Below are 13,999 nucleotides of genomic sequence, written 5' to 3' on the forward strand. Positions count from 1 at the left end.
TCTCTTCACAGCCTTGAACCAGTGGGGGGCAAGTTTCTCCATTGGACAACCACTGATGACTTCCCCACAAAGTGGTACCAATTTTATCAACCAAATCCCACCCCGGAGGGGATGATGGGCTGTAATTGAAGAAACTTAAATTTGGCGTGAGGGTTTTTTTAAGGAATCATCAAGCAAAAATTGTGGCTTGTCTGTAAAAAAAGTCATTGGCTTGCCTCAATTACATTAATGTAAGGGATATTTTAGCAGAGCCCTGTGAATGCTTGGGAGAAACTGCTAACACGTGTGTGGGGAGGGCTGCGATCTCTTCCCTGGAAAGGAAACCCAGCTGGTTCCAGCATTCCAGACGGAAGGGATAATTATGGGAACCCGTTTTTTTTCTTTTTTTGGGCCCCATGCACTCACTGATCGTGGTCTGGAAGACCAAATAATCGCCTGCCCAAATTAGTTGCACAAATTGTTTCCACGTACCAGAGAGTGTTTTTGTAAATGCATTTTTTTTAAAGTATCGTAGTATCATGTACATGAGGGGGGCCAGCATCGAGGTGGTGGGGAGGGGGGTGGAAGACACCGGTGGAATTAGCATATTTAAGTAACATAGTTAGAATATTTTATGCCGTCGGCCAAATCCGTCAAAAAGACACAAGTGCGTAATTTGCAGAATTATGGAGAAATAAAATTCTGAAAACGCCAGAGTAAATGTAATGAAAACAACGTTACCAAACGCACACTTCTTGACACCGTTATCACCGCGCGGAATCTGTACCCACGGTTTGCCATTTGCTCTGCACCGTTATGACAACCCGACGGCTATTGCTCTCGTCTAGACAATTACCAAAATCAGCGAGGCCGGTTTCTGCGAAGGTTATTGGAGTGTGACCTCGGGTGTGTATTGCTATCGCCCGCGCGTGATTGGTGTGATCAGAGTCGTGTCTGGGGACTTTCAGGTGAAGTGGGCTCCAATTGTTGTTTCCCACCACCTGTTCCAGAATGATTGGGACAATCACAACTCTTGTTCTGGCCCTGAACGAGGTGAAAAAGTGCCTTGGTCACGTGGTTGGCTGAATGATCATCTTCACGGCTTGGCAGGGTTTAACGTATGGTATAACCTGCGTAAGAATTCCGCGGGTTGTGCTGCACGGCTCTCCGGCGTGTTTTCGGCTTCTTTGCCCACCATGTGCGGTTCGGTGCAATGTCTGACGTTTCTCTCCAAATGCTTGGGAGATTCTTGAGGAACCGAAGAAGCACCCGGGCATGTGCAGAGAAACATGCAGCACGACCATAAAACGCATCGGAGAGCAATAAAGTAGAGTCTTGAGTGCCCTGTTTATGGATCGGTCACCTCAGCTGGCTCGGATTTTTTATTTACTATAAACAGTTTTTTATCGTACAAACTAGAAATTATGTTTTTTTACGTTCCAGGAACACATTACATGTTGCGCACTTTCTCACGGGACAGATAAATTTAGGACAATTTCCATGGAAAACATGAAGCCCCCTCTACACAACCTCTCTCCAAAGTGAGGTCCCTCCCGAAAGTGGTAGAACGTCAACTTACATTAACTGAAATTACAAAAAATCTGCTGATGAGATGATTACTTACGAGCCGTAAAAAAAAGTTCACAAACAGCGGCAAAGAACACTCTAGACAAGATTGCGCATTCACATGTTTAGCTTACCGCACCATTTTTGATTTAATCATTACATTAACCTCGGTGAACTAAGGATGCAATTGAAACTAAGTGCATAAAGTTAGCCGTGATATATTTCAGTCGCTATTAATGCGTTTGAATAATGAACTACACTCACCTTTCCTGCCCTGGCAGCACTCAATAATGCAAAAAAAATGTTTTCCAAAGATCCCTAAGAAAATACAGATGAACCTTCTCGGCACGCGTGTGTTATGGTAATAATATTTTGGCATCACATCCGAGCCGGAACCTGGTAACGGTGCAGGCCTCCAATTGCTCGCTCGCACTGCTGCTAGCAGATGAGATACCGGAACGACCTTTATTTTGTTTAACCTGGTGGGAACTCAAGGAGACCAGGATTAAGTCTCAATTGCAAGAGTGACCTGGGGCATTAGTCTGTCAGTAGGAGGCAATGATTGCCATGCATAGTCCCAATTGAGTAATTTGCAGTGCAATTTTCGAATTTGGCTCATTTGTACCCTGATGCTAGCACACAGTGGCCTACTCTTGCAAATGCAACCACGGGGGATCTTTAAGGTCCACTGTGAGCGAAGCGGATGGCGTGTATACTTTGCATTTATTAACCAGGTTGGCCGCTGAGTTTGAACCGTGAACCCCCGTAGCAAGCGGCGAACGCGCGCCTACCTCTGGGCCGTGTCACTGGCAATAACAATCTGATGTCAGTTTATTTTTTTTCTCTCTCTGTCTCAGCTACTGCACTTCCGTTCGGGTTGGGACGCATCATCTCCTTGAAAAGAACAGCAGCTCCAATTTGCGGAGGATAAGCACGCAAAGTCACGGCACGCGTCACCACCTTCACCGCCCCCCGCCCCCCGCCAGGAAGAGCGTGTGTGATGGCCAAGCAGAAAGTGCGACGAAACCCGGTATTTAGAAGGAAGAAATTATAGTAAGCAGCCCGGGAGATTTGGTCATGAACGATTATTTGAATAGTTACCTGCGACTGGTATTAAAGCCAACTTTAGAAATACGCACAACAAAAAAACTATCCGAGTCAGTCCATAATTAAGCAGTTTAGCAGGGTCGTGCAGAACGCAGGCTGGCAAATTTGGTTCTGTAGTTTAAAACATATTAATTATATAACAAACAATGTCACCATTGTCTGCGCAGCGACTCAGTGTTTTAACGACGCAAACCAATCTCGTGCAGAGTGAATAGATCTCATACCTTCAACAATGTTTACTATCTACTATATACAATGTTTTGTTCTTTTGACGAATTGCATTAAGGGATAAAAAAAAGTTTGCAAATCATCGTGGAGATGTGCATGCTGGGAATTAAAATGAGAGACAGCAAGTGAAACACTCCGGTGCGCATGGGTGGCTACGTACGGTGTGAAAGAGGTTCAGCATACATACATGAAGAACAACGGGAAACTGGAGTCATCATATTGAGTGTTGATGAAGCTAAGTGGGCACGGGCAGAGGACCAATTACATGGAAGGATCATGGCTGATGGGACGGCATCCAAAGGAGGCAACACACACATGAGAACCACTGCGGTGATGAGAGCTGATACTTTTTATTATTATCATTATTATTGCGTTTCTGTACACAGGGAACCTTCAACAAGTCTCATGACTCTTTGCCAGGAATGTCCTGCCGAGTTTTCGCAGTAGCAGGGGGAGGGGCGGTGGGGGTGATGATTTTTAAGTAATTTTTCAAGTTTGGACCATGACGTCGGCACATGATGGCCTACTCTTGCGAACGATGTCACTTAGTTTTTTACGTCCACCGTATGTTTATGGTCAAGACACGGGCACCACGGTGGCTAGGATATGTTAACTACCTCGCCTGGTATACAGGAGGTCGTGGGTTCAATCTCGACTACTGACACCTGTATATTTGGAGTTTGCATGTTCTCTCTGTGGTCGTATGGATTTTTCTCCGGGTCCTCCGGTTTTTCCCTCCACATTTAGAAAAATGCATCTAGAGTATTTGGCTGCTATACATTTCCACATGATGAACAACTTCGTTGAGCTATCATTTGTAGCGAGGTCGCATCTGAAAAAGAACGACATAGCTCAGTGGACCTTACCTGGTAACATACCCAAAAAAATGTATTTAGTTGACATCTGCAGTATTAATCTGATAAGTGTATGCACAGGAGTGAAAGGGATTGCAGCCCTCCAGGACTCTTAAGGGATTGTAATGGTGTGAGAAATATTTTATCCAGCAGCGGTGAGACCTTGGCTGAGAATAATTATCAGTATTACTTTGTTATGCAATATCGTGGGGTATTTAGTATGAAAGCATAAATTAACGTCTATTTTACCAGTCATAAAAAGGCTACAGCAAACAAATGAGGTATCAGTACAAACATCTAAAAATGCAATATACTCTATATAACGATCAATATTTTATTAAGTAAAAGAAAAGAAAAACTGGAGGGTTTTTCTCTTGCCAAGAATAAAAAATAAATTACAAGTCAGCCAGCAGGCCTCACTGAGGTATATTCCCAGTGGTGTAGCGGTGGCGCAAAGTTGAGCACGCTATGCTATGAAACCGACGACCCGATGTCAATTACCTAACGACCATGGCTAACTTCGGTAGTGTGTCATTATCTGAAGCAGCCCTGGGTCACACCCTTTCACCAACGTGCACAGCACGGTGAAGTGTGGTCAAACAACTCCCATGGCTTAGACACGGCACGGCGAGACCTCTATCGAGCAGTGTAAGGACAAAGGAATGATACATATATTAAACTGTATATGTGTATGTGTGGTGTTTCTAGATCTGATGAGATGGAGCACGTTCTCCGTGAATTGGTCACGGAGCCTGCATAGTGCTTGGATGGGTGACCACGATTCAGCAACGTTGTTTTAAGCCGTAGAGTCACATGTTGGGCAGCAGAGGGCAATGCCAAAAAAAATCCATTGTTGTACTATACTTTCACACTGCCAGCCTTCACCGATTTGCACTAACGAGGATGGTGAACTATGGCTCCACAACCACCCACAACAACCCACGGCCTGTCCCATGCAGCGTGGGGAAAACCCTCATCCAGCAGTGGATTGGCAAAAAAGGGCTGCACGTGTAAATATGTAGTTTTAGCAAACGGAATAATGCTTGAAAGTTTTACAAATATTTCAACATAATCGCCATTTCAGATGTGGCTTTTTTTTGACCACCCACAACCTTAATGAGGCCTATAACTAGCAAAAAAAAGTTTTCGAGACGTTATAGACTCGGCACTGAGCTATACAGAGCAATGCGTTTAGTTTTACTCCATAGCTAACATAAATCCAACGTCAAAATAAGCCTAAAGCCAAAACAAATTGAAGGCCAACACTGCGGGCGTGAGGCCTAATGCCAACATGCCCTTTATCACCCTCTTCCTTCCACGGCTGCCTCTACTAACAAGAGTTCATGCAGGGCTGGATTGGGGGGGGGGAGAAAGAAAACCACAGTGGGACTCTTTCAGCTGACAAAAAGGGGAACTTAAAAAAAAAATATACAGGACGAATATTGTCATAACGGTGGGGGGGGGGGGTTTGGAGCAGTAGCCTAACGGATGGCGTAGAGCCATTGCGTTATGAACTCGGCAGCCTCAGTTCGACTCCCCCATTCCCGGTCTATCGTCAGTCGTGAGTGACATCTGAACTCCTCCTGGTTCTCTCCAACCTGCAATGACAAGTGTGGTGAAGTATGGTCAGACAACCGACATAACCGACAAGGCGTGGGGTGGGGGGGCCTCACCAGCAATGGATGACAAAAGGCTGTAAATTAGGAATTTATTTAATAATGGTTGGTATTACGTTGAGATACAGAAAGAGGATCACATTGTTGAACATACACAGGTTAAACACTTATTTTTTTTAATCTAAGTTGAAAACTAATTTATTTAGAACTGTATGTATAGTTTGTTGTCCTTCCCCCGCACCTTACTATTAGCACGGTTGTATGTTGAACTTTTTTAGCACCGTACGTAGCCAACTGTGCTAATAGGAGGTGCGGTTGGCTTCGTACGGTACGAAAGAAGTTCAACATACATACGCGCTTAATTTTGTAAGTGCACAGGGCACGTCACTGGAAGGGACGATTGTGGGTTGGTGGGGGCAATGATACCACCCCAGTTGCAGCGCAAGGAGGGAACATGCCCAAGACTCCATCCACTGCGGAGATGGAATTATGAAATCAGCTCGTGTGCAGGAGCTGGATGAATAATTGTATCGCATGACCGTGAGTGACAGCCACGGCTTCGAGGAAGGGGAGGGGGGGAGGGCTTCATCCAACAGTGGATTGATCATTGGCCGACGAGGATGATGGTGACGAATGAAAAAGTGTTCATTTGTAATCAGCTGCACCTGTGCAGAGGGCAGCTCCCACCAAGGACTCCAGCATCCTGGGCCAGCTGAGCATGTGCAAAGCCCATCATGGCTGAGTGATCACCTCCACGCACGCTGTCAACCCAGTCTCGCCCTCAGCACACAGCACACACGGCACACCCCCAGGACTCAATCGATCACGGCCGCACGTCTCCAACGATTCAACCCTCCCCAACCCCCCCGCCCCCCCCCCCCGGGGCGAGCACTCTGCGTGTGTGCCACCGGGGCCGATCTGCTCGCAAATGAGACTCGCCGACTGGGCCAGAAACAGGTGTCATCATCAACGGTCTCGCAGCGCGTCCGCCCGCGTCCGGGATTCTGTGCAGTCTCCTTTTCTCATCGCTGTCGCCGCCGCCGCTGTTGTTTCTGATGCCGTCGTTCGTGACCGCGGTCAGGAGAGGGGGGGTGGAGCAGGCAGGCAGGCAGGCAGGGGGGGGAAGAGGGAATTCTCTGCAGTGTTGGGTCAGGCAGGAGGACGGATCGTGTGTCTGTTTTTTTTTGTTGTGGGAGCGGGAGAGGGGGGGGGGTGTAAGAGTCACTCTCGCGTGCCTACCGCTGCTGCACGCGGTTTGAGAAAGCGGCTTGCTGCCGTGGATGTTACGACAAGGCTTCCTTGCCCGCCTCCTCGCTTTCCCCGTCCACCGTTACAAAGCAAACACCGGCTCTCCGTCCCTGTTTTCTTTTCTCAGGATAATATTTGCAATTGTTATCGGCTCTAATTTAATCAGTTATTTGGGTAAAATTACACTGAATAATAACACATCACGGTGACCTTTATAATCCCGCTGAAAAGTAAAGCATACCTTGTACTAAATATAACTTGAGGGGTTTTTTTGGAGGGAGGCGGGGGGGGTTACACCGGTAAAATTATTACAATAATTGCATACACAGTGCTGCAAAAGTTTGGGGGAAAAAACTACGCAGGCTGTAAGCTGCCTATTGGGTGAAACGTACAACATTTTTTTTAAGCTATTGAAATTCTATATTTTCTCAGACATGTACAACCTGATTATAGCAATGCCTAGGGCTGTATGGCTTTTACATTTATTTATGTAAGAAATGCACATGTACGGCCCTTTGCAAATCCACTGCTGGATGATGCCCTCCCCATGCCGTGAGGATCATGCGAGTTGGACAGGCAGCAGAATAGCTATTGCTCTACAGGTCTCTCATGGACGTTTTACTCCGAGAGAAAATCACGGACAATTGCCACTGGATGTACTGTTTAGCAAAACCCACGCGACTACTCACGATCCTCTGAAAGCATTCCTTAAGAGGAAGTACGGATAATGTAATGTAGGTGTTATTATAGTAACGTGCGTGCTTTGTCAAATTACAAAATAATCACGTTCATTGAACTCCACAGGCATCTACTCACAGAATCTATATTTCCAGAGCAACTCTGGGCCCTCAGGGCTAGACAAGCGGGAGTTTAAGTCTCGTTCAATGGAATCAATGTCGTAACGTATGGTTCTTAAATAACTGCGCTTTAAATCATACGGTTGGAGATTACGACTCGTAGTTATATGTGCTGGTTTTTGTTGCATTAACGGGCACTTAATACAGACATAATGTTATAGTTTTGCAGGGTTTGAAAGTCGTATGTTGAATCTAGTAAACCGACATAAATATAGTGTTTCTATTAAAGCAATTCGGGTAAATTTATCTGTACAATGTCGTCAGGATACTTTTTATATTTTTATTAAAGGTAAATTGTAATTATTATCTAATTGCTAAACTTCACCATCGGCGAGTCCTTCACTTGAAACAAATGATAAGGAATATGACAAAATATTTAACATTTAGTACAAATTTCCACGTACCTTCTTCTATTTGTTCGTGCAGAATCACTGCTTGGTTTATATAGTAGATATACTATGAATATGTATAGTATTTATATATATATGTGCAGTATACGTTTGTTCCCTATAAATACTTCGAGAAAAGTGCTCCTTTGAAAATGAGCAAAACACTTCAAACATTTCCCCTCTTAAACTCTTAATTACAACTCGCTCTAAGAGGGATTCACCTTTGATGACGGTTGATGGATCAGTGTGATGCCTCGTGGCCATGCTGGGGAGAGGGGGGGGTGCTTTAAACGCATCTGTAGGCACAAGGCCTGCAGCACGCTGATTAGACAGAGCCCTTTTTTGGGAGCCTATTGTCCTCCTTGGCAGGTCCTCCCATTTCTCTTCATCTGGGCTAAACGTGCATCTGCTTGCCAATGGCTTGCGCCGTTCATTTGTACTCAGCGTGGGCGTGCTTTGTACCGATGGAAATGCTGATAGCCCCTTGGTCCATTGCTCAGACAAAGACCCCCCCCCCCACCCCTTTAAGCCTGAACAGACTCATGGGGAAAGTGCTGTTAGCGAGCATCTATGAAGGGCAACACGGCACACGAGGGAGTGGGTGGTCAGCACACCGCCCGGCGGTCTTTGTCTCTCGAGTGCTAATGTTTACACCAGGTACTAATGTTGAAGCTGAATCGACCTCGGGGTGCCCCACAACTGGTTCAGATATTCGTCACTGATGTTGGCCGCGAGCGGGAACCGAATTTGGGTCGCCGAGTTCGTAGCGCAGTGCGCTAACCACTGCGCCACTGCTCCCCACTCAATCTACAGAGAGCACGGCACGCACATAAAAAAACACATATATACACACGCCTGGGTGTGAATGTAGAGGTGGATGAACCCCAGGGCCCCTAGGTCCTACCCCCCACCCTCCCGTGCGTCCTTGTGTAAACTCGGGGGCCCCCCTCTGTCCAAATCTTGCTGAGCTCATGAAAGAGATGAGCCCCAGGACAACCGTCATGATGCCACCCCTTCTTAGCAGCTACTGCTTTTGCCCGAACATGGATTGGTTTTGCATTTTTAAAAAGTCGGATTAATGGCTCTGCCCTGTAGGCCACTGGCAGCTGTCGTTTGAAATGCTAAACTTGGATTGCCATTGACAGCCCACCCCATCTCGCAAAATCGTACTCTCAGTTATGCTTCTTAATTTTCGCTCTTGAAACATATTTTGCACGGGGAATGCATAAACGTCGCAAATTTCGAACATCTGCGTTGCATTTGATTCGTCGCACTGTGTCATTCGGTCGCGGGTTTGTCGTTAAGAGGATACATAATGTTTACACTATTTGGATCAGACGGTAATTTAAACGAGAGTTGTTGATGTTCGGCAATATAATTCCTGCGCCCACAGTGTACGAATTCCACACCTACGATTATATTCGCAAGGATGTATTTATGGCCGCGTCATTAAATCCCTGTACTGATTTGTTTACACAGGGCGCCATTCCTATCCGTGATGGACGATCACGCGTTGAATGGATCCATCGTACCGAGGGCCTCGTTCAGATCCAAGGCCGTGCCAGACACGGTCCCCAGACTGTGGTGCAACACAGACATCTGAAGCCTCTCTCTCTCTTAACAATGCATTTTCATAGGCTTCTAGCAGAAGCTTGGCTCCATTCTCCGAGCACTTTTTTGTTTGTTATATGCAATTGCTTTCCCTTGCAAATGTGTACATGTATAAAGCCCTTTCTCAATCCATTGTTGGATGAAAGCCCTCCCCCATGCCGTGCAGGTCCTGCGGGTTATTTGGGCATACTTCACCACGCTGGTCGGTGAGGGTTGCTGAAGGAAGGTGGGGGCGGAGGGCGTAGACGCGGTAGTATAGTACAATGGGAACGATGGTATAATTAGTTATCTGCACTGCACACTTTTGCCCATCACGTCGTTCCACAGCCTATAACATATGTTGTGCATGGTAATCGCCCATACAAGCACTATCAGGGTTCAGTCCTGCTTAGTTTCAGAGATCTGATTAGATAGCACACTTTCCGGATTTTTGGTCATAGCCAATTGGTGCCTAGGCAGGCATGTGTTGGCTCTGTTTATTTGTGTAGTGAAATGTTATATATTTCCCAAAAAATCATTAATAGTAACCATATAGGGGCTTCACCCACTTTCTAGCTCGATCGCTTGAACATCACACTCCATGGGCGGTAACTTCTTCGAATTGACATCGGTCATTTGTTCCGTCACAATCATCTTAAATGCATTCATCGTCATTATCGGGCCACATTCTATATCCACCCGCTGAATGAAGGCCTCCGCAAGCCGCCACTCATCAGCCGCGGACTCGGGATGCCACAATCCATCTCACACGAATTCATTTCATCGCTCCACCTCGGGAGCAGTCATCTTCTCAGATGTGTCCACGACTTTGGCTGCCATTCGTGACGTCAGTTTCGATGAGCTACCATCATCCCTTCTCAGCAACGTTGTCCTGCCCAAGGCCACTTAATTTCATTACCCGTACGTATTACGTTCTCAATGTTTCCCCTTTTTGTAAAGAAATAATCAAGTTTAGTTCGCGTATCCGACGTCATATTTACGTCAAAAGATAGCGCAAGCCAAATGGAACCACCTGTTCGGAAGCATCGTTCGTGATTGTCCTCGGCTGCTTCGAATACAAAAAAAGTTCCTAACAAAGAAAATGTTCTTTGCGATATATTTATCACCGCATACATTATTAAAAAGTTTAATGCCTTTTAAAATAAATTAGTATCAGATTAATATGTTTGGGTATTTGTATAAATAGTTACTAATTTTCCTCGCTGCAATAAATTAACTGCTTTAATATACTCGTATGAATATTTTACCCTTTTTTAATCAGCTTTACATTTGCAGTTTTAATATTTTAATGGCAATAATGTCTACATGCCTGCTGACATGTCACATTTTCCCGAATTTTTTTGCATTTCATTACCTAAGCCGTGCTGCTTTGCATGCACGCAGGAAAATCTGGTCCCAGTGCTGCGCCGTTTGCCAAGGACTCGTTTGTTTACGCGTAGGGATGACATCGCTGCCCGTTTATCAAAAGTGACAGCAGCCACCTGCCTGTACTTGGCTCCTATGTACCCCTAAAATTACTGTACGGTGTATTTACAGCAGTGCAGCTCGTCGACCGGCAGGTCGCGTGCAGTGGAGTAAAGACGTCTGGCCAGCGAAGAAGAGTAGGCCAAATATTCGAAACCCAGTGGTCCTTAACCTGGGGTGCACGCACCCCCTGGAGGTGCCAGATGCCCTTTCTGGGATGCGAGACGTGGCCAGATTTTTTTAGAAGGTAAATCATCGAAAACACAAATTAAGCACGGGCACGTAAGTACACCGACGTTGTTTCATCAAACCTAATGGATGTATTAACATTTCAATTTTTTTACGATTGAGAAACTAAGGGGTGCATACTACGGTAAAGGTTAAGAACCACTGCTCTAAACTATCTATTTTTTATTTTACCAGGTAATGCTCAATGAGCTATATAGCTCAACACAGTGCCTTATCACGTGGACATATATATCAGTCAAATACTCTGAACGCATGTTGATTCTAAATGTGGAGGGAAAACCGGAGGACCCGGATAAAAATGCACACAACCAAGGGGAAAACATGCAAACTCCAAATATACCGGCGTCGTGGTCAGGATCGAACCCACGACCTCCTGCATACCAGGCGAGGTAAGTAACATCTCCACTGTGGTGCCCACTCTCGAAGAAGCTCCCCGGTGCTTCTTCAATCGTAGGTACTTCTTCAGGTTCAAGTTCATTTATTAGGTATAGCCCTGTGAGCCATTCGGCTCTTGAATCGGGTGCAACCGCAACAAACAAAAAACTAAAACATGAGCAAGAAAACATCTTAAAGTGACTATGTGCAAACAGAAAATCCAAGAAAAGACAGCAAAATATTGCAGAAAAAGCACCGTACACCAACACTGTGTGCACAAATCCCAATGGGATGCAAGTCAAACAACAACAACCACAAGACAACTTAGATTAAGGCCATCAGTCTAACTTTGTACTACAACAAACAAACATGGCCAAACCGAAAAACTTTTCGAAAATCACCAAAATAAAGCCATAAAAGCAATGTAACAGTGGTCATAGGAACTGTGACCACATTTTCACAATAAACGACGTAAACAACATGTATTACCAAACTCTGCAGCCATAGCTGGCTGCATGAGTCACTCCACAACAGCAGGAGCATCAGTCGGAGTGTCAACATTTTTCAATGCACCTTTAAGATCAGCACACTAAATCAAAACACAGATCATACTCTGCCGGTAGTGACATGATTAGGCAATTACAGGGCTGCACCTTTATCTTACAACAGTGCCATGCTCAGCCGTGGTAATGTCCATACATGCCGTGCATTAGTTGTGGTTTGGCTGCGAGATGGCGAGAAGGTGGCAATGCAGCGATGGATTCTCGAATCTATTAGCGTGGATCTTTGGGTGTTATGTCTCATCATTTGTGTATTTTCCAGATATTCCATCGCAGTTTTCTCTCACAATTCCGCACAACAAAAATCGGCCAAGCATCCCAGTGCAATCATTGAGACTCACTGAGGTTTTCTTGAATCAAGAACTTTATATATACAATACATATTTAACTTTGGAGTGTAGCCAATTAAAATTGCAGATGCAATCGATGATTTTGTCATGAAATCATGGTCCTTTGTAATATTAACAGATAACAGGAATCACTTGAATTTTGAGGTGACCAAAAGCCTACGTATTGCTTGAACGAGTAAACACAGTACATTTATCGTCTGTCCATCCATCCGAGGACACTTCAAATGTTCAAATGGACTACAAAAATCCCTATATCATTTGCTCCAATACTGACCAATCAGCCCACTAATTACAATTCCCAGAACTGACGTTTAAACAAATTTTTGTCAACAAATGATTTAGAGAAAGCATTCTTACATGAAAAGTGTAACGTTATGCTGTAAGAGCAATGCACTTAGTGTACAACAAAGTAACATGTGCATCGGATTATATGTCCATTATGTTTCCATGTGCACGTGCCTTTGTAGTCAAATTCCATTAAAGTAAATTTAGAACCCCTTAATCGACTGGTTTTCCAACTTGTTTCTTCACACGACTGTACATGGTATACTGCCGTGGTTTGAATGTGATGGTTGTATTTTCTGACTCAGTTACACTGCATAAAAAAAAACATTCTTATATTTTCTACAAAAACATATATGATTCTGCACATTATTATGTATAACAATATGTACAAAATACAGTAATACATGCATGTTTGCTCTGATTATGTTATGGTTTTATGCGTAGTTACGTAGATTAAAGTGGAAGGTTTTTTTATTTAAGAGGGGTGCACGTCTTGACGTTTCTAGCAACTGTCCTTGTGCAGGAAAAGCCATAGTTAAGGGCAAATGTGAGTTTCAAGCATACATCTTAAGCAGACACAGAGTAAACAATGTACTATATCCTCGCTACATCTCTTTTTTGTAATGCTTGGAATCGCAACGATCAATGAATACGTAAAAAAGTCATCGTATTGACTGTTAAGTGGCCTTTCGCAGAACACGTCATGGTTTGAAAGCATACATATTAACCCATTATCAGTGCCCCTACCTTATTAAAGACCAAATCAGACTTCATTGGTCACCCCATGCCCTTATAAATCTCAACGTTTATCATACAATAGTCCCATCACAAGGGAGAAACACAAATAGACAAAAAATGTTGTTGTCCGCCAGATGGACCTGAAAACTAAATTTCCCTGTACAAGAATATGGGGTAAAGCTGTATGGATTGACACGGTATGTGAAAGGGACGACTGCCAATGGCCGAGACTGCTAATGGAATGGCGGCTAAAGGAGAGAACGACCAAAAGGACAACCACTGCAGAGATGGAGCGACGAGATTACATTATAATAGTTCATTAGCAGGTCCAAAACGGGACTGTGGCATCACCCTGAAGGCTGGCGGCAGTGCGCGGATGCCTTAACCCAGCAGTGGATAGACAATGGCCGATGATGAGAACAAATGCACTCGGGGAAGTGAAAATCCGAAGAATCACAATAAAATATAGTTTTTATTCATCCAAGTGGATGTATCACTACCGCTTCTAACACTCAGCACAGCG

Source organism: Lampetra planeri, chromosome 33 (genome assembly GCF_965212315.1).
Source record: "Lampetra planeri chromosome 33, kcLamPlan1.2.h2, whole genome shotgun sequence".
NCBI classification, from domain to species: Eukaryota; Metazoa; Chordata; class Hyperoartia; order Petromyzontiformes; family Petromyzontidae; genus Lampetra; species Lampetra planeri.